The sequence below is a fragment of the Sesamum indicum genome, unplaced genomic scaffold, assembly GCF_000512975.1.
Source record: "Sesamum indicum cultivar Zhongzhi No. 13 unplaced genomic scaffold, S_indicum_v1.0 scaffold00278, whole genome shotgun sequence".
NCBI lineage: Eukaryota > Viridiplantae > Streptophyta > Magnoliopsida > Lamiales > Pedaliaceae > Sesamum > Sesamum indicum.
In genome coordinates, this window is record NW_011628172.1 from 4925 (window position 1) to 13197 (window position 8273).

Sequence of the window (8273 nt, forward strand, 5' to 3'; positions counted from 1 at the left end):
ACGTTTTTGTATTTATGATTATAATATTTAATTATTAGAACCACTGTCTAGATATTCAAACAAAATATTATTTTAATTCAATTTTATAATGTTTACTATGTACACGATGACTAGTTCTTAAAAATTAAATAGTAATTAACCACATAATAATAAGCAATATTAACTTAAAAATAAAAAATTACATTTTCTTCCATAAAGTTTTAAAATTATACACACCATTCAAAACTTTCACACTTAATCCATTAAGAATTGTCCAATAATATTGATAAAATTTTAATTTTACACTTATAAAAATAAAAATATATAATACATATAAGACTAAAAATGTTAAATAAAAATATATAATACATATAAGACTAAAAATGTTAACTTAGTGATGTAATTCTAAATTTTAAGATCAATTATAAGGTCAGCATTTTATGTTCAAACTCCTAATTTTACATGATAATTATATATACATAAAAATATATAAACACAATACTAAAACATGGACTATTTATTTTTTTGTACAATAAATTCAATCTTTTTCTTTTTTTATTGCCTAATAAAATGAATAAATATATATCTAATAATATGAAAGATTATAATGATAATTCATAAATAATACAACAAATATAACTATTTATTTTTTGTACAATAAATTCAATCTTTTTCTTTTTTTATTGCCTAATAAAATGAATAAATATATATCTAATAATATGAAAGATTATAATGATAATTCATAAATAATACAACAAATATAATTATAAAATGCATGCAGATCTTTAAAAGTCCTATTATCATTTAGTTTTAAGTTTAATTTTGTACACAAATTATTCTTAATTCTAAATAATTAATTTTAATTTTTAGAGTACATACAGTAAAAAAAAAAAGAAGAAATTAAGTTAGATATACAGTCCCATCAATGGGTTTTGTTATACTTATTTTTTCCTAAATATTTGAAAAATCTTCCCAATTTGGCTATACTATCAATTTTGAAATAAATCCATATAATATTCCTCAATAGCTCAATGAAAGTCCTGAATAATTATTTGTTGGTATATTTTGTTTTCAAAAGAATTTCATAAGCTATATTTTGTTTAGTAGTTAACTAAGCATTATTTTAAATTTCATATTTGTGGACATAATTATATATTTTATAATCAACAGTGTGAAAAAGATAATATACATATAAGATGTTTATTATATTTTTTAATTTATGAAGAGAATATTTAATTTTAGTAGTTATTCAAACAAAACATTATTTTAGAGATCAAGACATTTATACAAGAAATAAAAAAAAGGACAAAAAAAAATCTACAACAAACTTAATGGGAAGACTTACCTGAGTGGCAAAACACCCAATATAAAATTATCCCATTTTCAAATTATTCATATTAATATAAATAATAAAGTAACAATACACTACAAAGACATAAAAATAATTTTTAATTACTTCTTATTATTATTTTTAATTTAATTATTATTTTTTTTGAAAATATCTTAATAAATTATTATTATACATAAATAATAAAATTGTTTAATAAATATGTACCACAAATAATAATAAGTAACTTTTTAAAATAAAATTATATAAATTAATTAACATTATTTTTTTTAATAAACTTGACCAAATTATAATAAATAAATTTAGTTTTAAAAGGTAATTTTATCTTAAGTTTGAAAATATCTTAATAAATTATTATTATACATAAATAATAAAATTGTTTAATAAATATGTACCACAAATAATAATAAATAACTTTTTAAAATAAAATTATATAATTTAATTAACATTAATTTTTTTAATAAACTTGACCAAATTATAATAAATAAATTTAGTTTTTAAAAGTAATTTTATCTTAAGAGCATTATTTTAATATAAATAATAAGTTAATTTTTTAAAATTATTATTTTTGTTTGATATAATACAAAATAAAATAAATTATAATCAAAATTTGAAACCAAAATAATAATATTAACTTACATAAATGCCCATTCAGAATACTATTAGTATTGGGGTTGTAAAAAATTCAGAAGTATTAATCCATGATTTTATCATAGTAGGAGTAATGAGAAATAATAAATATAAACTTTTAATTTCTCTGATTTTTCATATTTGATAGAGGCATTTTTAGTAAATATTAAAGAGATCTACTCATAAAAATAATTAGACCGCAATCAAAAGAGATCTACTCATAAAAATATATAAGTGACCACTAAATCTAGTATAATGACAAAATAAGGAAATTTTAAATAATATAATATGATACGATTAATGGAAGACAACTGAGAAATAATTAATATAGGGTTACTTCGCTAGGTAATTACACTTTTTTTTCAAAAAAAAAAATATTCTAAAATTACACGTACAAAAAATTCACTATTTTCATCTGACCTCTTTGTTAAGAATTTGACAAAAAATTTTGACAATAGCACAAAAATTACACCAAATTTTTAATTATTACCACCTCAATCAACATTTGTTATGAAATATTTTTGTACTTATAAAAAGAAATATATAATAATAATATTAACTCCACCCCATATACATAGCCTATATTCATCTTTGTAAATACAAAAATATACATGAAAACGATAAATGAGTAACAATATTCAAATTTTATGTAATTCTAAATCATATCGAAAAAAGGTAAATTATAAATGAAAATTTTGTCATAACATATAAGTGTAATTTCAAAACTTAATAATATACAAGTCAAATTATACTTTTATAAAATTTAATTTTTAAGACCACTGTCTAGCCAGATAAATATTCTTTTTACTCATAATTTAATAAAAAATTGAAAAACATGGAATATTCTTTCTCCTATTTTCAAATTATTTATTTTAATAGGAAATAAATAAACTTTTAAATAGAATTTGAGCTAAAACTTTTACTTGAATTAAATTATTATTGAAAATATTTTAATGAACTTTGACAATTAAGAAATAAAAAACTTAGAGAAATATAAAATAAGAGAACTTTGTAAAATTTTAATACGTATTTACCACAAATTCTAATAAATAAAATAAGAATTTTATCTTCAAATAAATTAAAAATTAATTTCTATTTACTAATTGTATTGCGAAACATTCAACGCAAGGATATGTTCGTAATGTTTGGTTATATACATTAATAATAAACTCTGCATATATTATAATTTTTAAATAAATTAAAGTTTTATCTTAATATATAAAATAAGATCTTCAAATAAATTAAAAATTAATTTCTATTTACTAATTGTATTGCGAAACATTCAACGCAAGGATATGTTCGTAATGTTTGGTTATATACATTAATAATAAACTCTGCATATATTATAATTTTTAAATAAATTATTAATATAAATAATAAATTAGTTTTTTTTTTAAATTTTTGATGTTATTCAAAATAAAAATTTAAAATAATAATATTAGCTTACATATAAATTAAAAACCTGAATAATTTTTTTTTCTATTAAAAATTAACACAAAGATATCATTTAATTATTAAGACCACTACCTAACAAATTATTACATTTTAAATTATAAAATTTATTTATTATATGTACGTAGAAATATTAAAACGTGCAAAAAAATAACTACCCACATAATAAATTAACAAAATCAATTAAAAGAAAAATGACAAAACAAGGAACAAGAAGTACAAGTAAAAATAAATGCTATGGTCACGTGGTTCAAATATTTATAAATAAATTATTTTTGGCTTTTTTTTTTTATATACCACAAGCTACTGTATTTTATATAATATGATTTTTGATCTCTAATGTTTACAAATTCTTACAGAGTTAGTCAAATTTCAAACTAAATCTATAAAAATTTATAAACATTATGTTAATTATGTACATGACGACTAGTCCATAAAAATTAATTAATTATTATTATGAATTAACAAAATTAATTAAAGAAATAGCTAAATTGCCATTAAAGCTTTATTAACAAAATAAGCAACTAACTTGACATAATTAACGAATAAACATAGAATTAACTTAAAAATAAAAAATTACATTTTCCTCCAAAAAGTTCTAAATTACACACACTGAAACTTTCATTGTTTTAGGCTTAACCCTTTTTCGTTAGGAATTGGTCCAAAAATATTGATAAAAATTTTTACACTTATAACAATAAAAATATAATAATATAAAATTATCCTATATATATATGACATATTCCCAAAAATATTTATTAAATGAAGCAATTCTAATTTTCTACTATCAGTTATAAGACCAACATTTTATATCCTAACTCCGAGCCCTACATGAGAACTATAAATCAATAAATTCAATTATAATTACTAATATAATAACCGTATGGACTATTTATTTATTTTGTACAATAAATTTAATTTTTTTCTTTTTTTATTGTCTAATAAAGTGAATAAATATCTATATAATAATATGAGATAAAGGTAATTATTATATAAGGCATATAGATTCTTTAAAAATCCTATTATACGACAACATTAAGAACAAAACATATTTAATTTGCCCTATAACATTGGTACACAAAGAATAAAACAAAGGGACCATAAATATAATTTACCTTATATATAACAATATAGTAATATGAAAATATTATTAGTAAGATATAATAAATCACAAAATACTAATATAATTATAAACAATTTATGTACAATTAATTCAATTTTTTTATTCTATGTATGCAAATAAATATTTTTTGTTTCTATAGTAAATTATATATAATATAAAAAAAATAATTGTATAATATAATATGCATGTAGACAATTTCTTTAAAAGCAATTATTATAAAATTCAAAAAGTACAAATAAATGCCTTGGTAACGTGGTTCCAAATATTTACATATAAGATTAATTTTGATCCATTTAGCCATTGACGTGATTTTTTATCTTTACCGTTTACAAATTCTTACGAATTTGGTCAAATTTCAAACCAAATTTATAAAAATTTATAAACATTAAAATTCAAAATCATCAAAACCATAAATAATGACAACAAATATAATTACATATATATATATATATATCTGTGTATATGTGTGTGTAACAAGCTTATAGATAATTGATATCTTACTACTTAACATATATAGTGCATTAAAATATTTGGTCTACTTAATAGTTTCTCTAGCAATATGTAATTTTTAAATCATTAAATTCTTAATTAATCTTTAAATTAAATAATCAATTAAAATTTTAATTTGTAGCATTCCAATTCGTTCCATCAATTTTAAAATATTTTTTCCCCACAACATGACAAATAAAATAAGAAATGAATTAATAAGTGAAACAAATATAAAATAAATGAAATAATGGTGACTTTCTCATTACAAGTAATTTTTAATATATAATAAATCATAAATAATTATTATTATGCAATATAATTTGCATATAAACCATTTCCATTGAAATCCAATTATCATATAACATCCAAGTTAGAATTTAACTACTAACTTGATTTTACATTAATTAGCTAATTACAAAGTTACTATGCATAATTTAACAATCTATTATTATAAGAAAGAGATATAATTGTCATCACAAAAAAAAGAAGAAATATAAAAAACGACAAATACTATCTCCATTATCCTATGCAAATAAATTAAAAACTAAAAATAATTATAAAATTATTTACGGCAGTCATAAATGAAGAAATATAATATCAAATCATTCATAAATTTATAATATATACAATAACTTAGTATGCTTTTCATTTATAGTTATATATATTATTATATTATACTATAATAAAAGTGTGAACACTACTTATATTTTATCGATACCCTTTTAAATAATAAATGAGAGTGTATGAGGATGGGTCTATTCTCACCTTTTTGGCAGGAAGGTTTTGTTCAACAATTGTATTACTCACCCGCCAATTCTTATGCTGTCAAAGAGTTGTATAAGCAAGGAGGAAGTTACTTCAACATGGACTCAAGCAAGAACACAATCTCTACCACAAGAGTAGATTAGCTTTACAAGAGTTCTACAATATATTAGTTGTCTATATATGCTGTGAACAAGAAAGTTGAAAATGGAGAACAATAACAGAATTTCAGCAGCAAAGAAGCCAATATGCAAGGTGGTAGAACACAAACGCTATTATTACTATATAAATTAATCAGAGCAGCAAAAACAATGAAGAAATACGCTCCAATTAGTCAAAAATCCAAGAAAATGAGAACCCAACAACACAACATTAGGGGACAAATGATAAAAATGATATGATAGCATATGAATAGTCACCTGCACCACGGAACACCAATACTAAAGCACTTTCGGAAACATCACCGTGGTCTTCTCAACAAGTGTAGCAAATGCAACTAAAAGAAAATTATGTGATGAACTTCATTGGAAGAGTTTAAAAGAAAGATGGAAGACAAAAATGAAAGAAAAAGAAAGAACTATAAATTAGAGGGCGACAAGACAAATTTGATGAAGTTGCACATGCGACGGGTACCATAACATATGTTGGATGAGAAACCACATATGCAAGTACTTTTACAAAGTTACAAACACTATGTATAGTCCGCAAATAGTGAATCTCATTTCAATTTCATGCTAAACCAAATTTACAATGACCTGTTGATGAAAAGATGGTTTATTATATGTTTGCCATTTTCAAATTACATTTACCACAAACGTTAAAACTCCTTAATTGGTGTACCTCCTAGATTCACAAGACGAGCTCACTGTATCGGACTCTTATATCTGCATCGCCTGCTGAGTAGCTGCAGGAGATAGTAGTTTCAAAATCTAAGCCACATCCTAACAATATAGTTTAACATAGAAAGTGGTATGAGATTACGTAAATGGTCCACCGGCAATGCAAATTTCACAAACTATAAAATATTGTCCATAGTTTTGTCATTACCGAAAACACAAACAAAAGAAAATTCCAGAGTTGAACTCATTTGGATAGCATCCTATCCCATAGAATATATTACCTAGAAGGAAGATGGCTTGGGGAACAAAAGGAGTACTCGCCGTCTCCCTCTAAGCAGACTTTCAAATATGCCTGAAAGTCTTTCGCAAGTTTGGCGGTGTAATTTTCTTCGTTGCCTGTATGGAAATCAAACCATCTAGACCATCTAGCACGCATCAGAGATTGGTGCAAAAAAAAGTTCAAACATCATTTTATTGCCCCATAAATTTTAAACAAAAAAACTACAAACAAAGTCTATTTGCATTGTTTGAGTTTCAAGAGATTGCAAGATTTCTAGGACACCACAATTTGCAGGCAATCATGACACATAAATGGTTAAAATAGACAGAATAGATGAAATATGACAAAACACAACTGTCGGATCATCTGTTAAGCAAACAGACAAAATGACACTAACTTCAACTTGATATTATGTTTCACTAGCTTGCTTAAGTTTAGCTGATGTATCCTCCACCTTCACCAACTGTGCAATATGAAGCCGAGTTTTAAGCCTGGATTGAGTAAAACCAGCGAAAACCTCCAATAATTTTTATTACAAGATGATGAGCAACTGCCTATAGAAATTGAATAATGTATTAATTCAGATCCCCAAGATCCGCAAAGAGCTAGAGTAGTTCAATACAAGTTAGTACAATGTACAGATGACATGATGGAGACAGGAAGCACAGAGTTCATGGTGGTCCTGATTGGCATCACGGTACCATTCTGGATGATACACAGGTATACACAAAAGGATACCAATTCAAGGCCTAAACCCAATGAACTCCAATTCTCAAATTGAACAGCCTAGCTTAATTATTTCAAAGTTTGTGATCTAATCTATTAACATGTTGCATATTTCAGAGACCAAATACAATAGAAGGGTTTTGGGGGTAGCTGATCATAAACCAATCTTGAGTAGCATAATCATTCATGATACATGTACTCACAAAGCTTCACAGTAAATTACCAAATGAAACAATACTTAAGCAGGAGCTCATCACTTTCAATCTTACCCAAACTTAATTAAAAAAAAGAATATCACCAATAACGTCTATTGGAAGATTCGTTACAACAAAATATGACATCTTTTTCTGAATATTAAATTACTAAAAGATCCATTGAATTCTAAAAACCATCATATCTGTCAATTGTGTTTCACATATACTTGGTGTGCAAATTAGTTTTAAAAAAAAATATGCATTTCAATATTTAATTCATGTATCACATACATTTAGCATGTAAATTATTTCAGAACAATTCATGCTTTTCAAAAATTCATTTACACTCCATGTTTCCTGATAATCTGCAGTGTCACAACATTACCCACTAAAATGTATTAAAACTCATGCACTATGCATGATCAACCCACAAATTCAGAGCATATGATCT

General features: G+C 23.3%; 1 long non-coding RNA gene across 1 annotated transcript; it reads right to left on the minus strand.

The window, feature by feature from the left end:
• Positions 1 to 5851: 5851 nt before the first annotated feature.
• Positions 5852 to 8107, minus strand: LOC105180024. The gene is made up of 3 exons (XR_849457.2): positions 6904 to 8107; positions 6624 to 6687; positions 5852 to 6279 (listed from the first exon to the last, which is right to left on the minus strand). It is a non-coding gene; the product is annotated as an uncharacterized LOC105180024 (long non-coding RNA).
• Positions 8108 to 8273: the final 166 nt, after the last annotated feature.